Below are 1,568 nucleotides of genomic sequence, written 5' to 3'. Positions count from 1 at the left end.
CGTGCGGCTAAACCATTCTAGTGTTGTATAACAATTAAAACTAACACTAGACCTAGAACTAGAAAGTTTCGGGTTTAGTGTTAGTTCTAGTTTTACTCTAGCACTGTTACTATATACAGGGTGCCCGGAAATTGCGTTCATATATTTAAAGGTGTGATTCTACATAAAAAATCATGAAGAAAAGTTCACATAAAGGTGTGTCCTAAAATGCTTTCTAAGGGAGGTAGAGCGGTTTGAAGAAGACGTTCAATATGTGGTTATTTCTCATTCTTAATAGGCTTCTTTCATTGGTTTGATTTAAGCTGCATCGAGCACCCTTTCTTCCACTTCTACAGTCCTCGTAGTGCAAGATCTTCCACAGTCGTAACGATTTTCCTTAAAGCGCCCAGTTTAACACAATCTTTCATGAATAGAAGCGAACATTCGTTCACAGGGAAGTTGTAGATTTGGAGATCGTTCTGCGTACAATCTTCGTGCTTCTCTGGCATTTCCATCAGCTCTACCGTACGTAAAGTGAATGTTTGCCATCTCTTCGTTTGAGTGTTGAACCATTTTGATTTAATTAAACGTAAATTATATATAGTGGTTGTTGCACTAAAATAATTTTTTATCGACCGCTTGACAGCAAAGATCAACAAATGAAAGGAGCCTACTAAGATTTTTAATGATAGTTTAATACACATGTTTGTGTGCAGTATTTTACTTAGGCCCACTTTTACCACCTCCTGATAAATTTATCCGATAGATAAATCCAATTCTTAGCCAATGAGAGCGCTTAAAACCGCCGTAACCATGGCAACTATCCTCTAGATAGTTTATCAGGAAGATGGTAAAAGTGGGCCTTAGTATTATTTATCTTGAAAACGAGTGGTCGTAGACCATTTTATAAGCAGAACATTTTTTATGTATTTTTTTCCGTAGATTCTAATTTTGAGGTTAAAATAGTGAAAAGATCAAAGCAAAAAAGAAATATGGGAAATAAATTGCGCCCCTTATCCCTTATTTCCGCAACTGCACATTACTTCTAATTTTTTATTCGATTATCGTATTCGCCCCGTAAAAATAGCTAGATATGCAAAATTTCGTGTTTCTAACCCTAGTAGTTTTTGAAATAATGAGAAATAACCACATATTGAACGTCTTCTTCAAAGTGCTCTACCTCCCTTAGGAAGCATTTTAGGACACACCTTTATATGAACTTTTCTTCATGATTTTTTATGTAGAATCACACCTTTAAATATATGAATGCAATTTTCGGGCACCCTGTAGAACTAACAGCCGTCTTAAGAGACGTACGGCTAAACCTAAATGATTCTAATTCTAGGTATAGTGTTAGTTCTAGTTTTGTACTTGCACTATTACTAGAACTAACATTAGACCTAGAACTAGAAACATTCGGGTTTAGCCGTGCGTGTCATAAGACGGCTAAAGCCGAATGATTCTAGTTCTAGGTATAGTGTTAGTTCTAGTTTTACACTTCCACTGTTACTATATAGAACTAACACTATACCTAGAACTAGAATCATTTGGGTTTAGCCGCACGTCTCTAAAGACGGCTAAACCCGAAT

The sequence above is a fragment of the Onthophagus taurus genome, chromosome 3 (genome assembly GCF_036711975.1).
Source record: "Onthophagus taurus isolate NC chromosome 3, IU_Otau_3.0, whole genome shotgun sequence".
Lineage (NCBI taxonomy): Eukaryota > Metazoa > Arthropoda > Insecta > Coleoptera > Scarabaeidae > Onthophagus > Onthophagus taurus.
Note: the sequence above shows the minus strand (reverse complement) of the source record.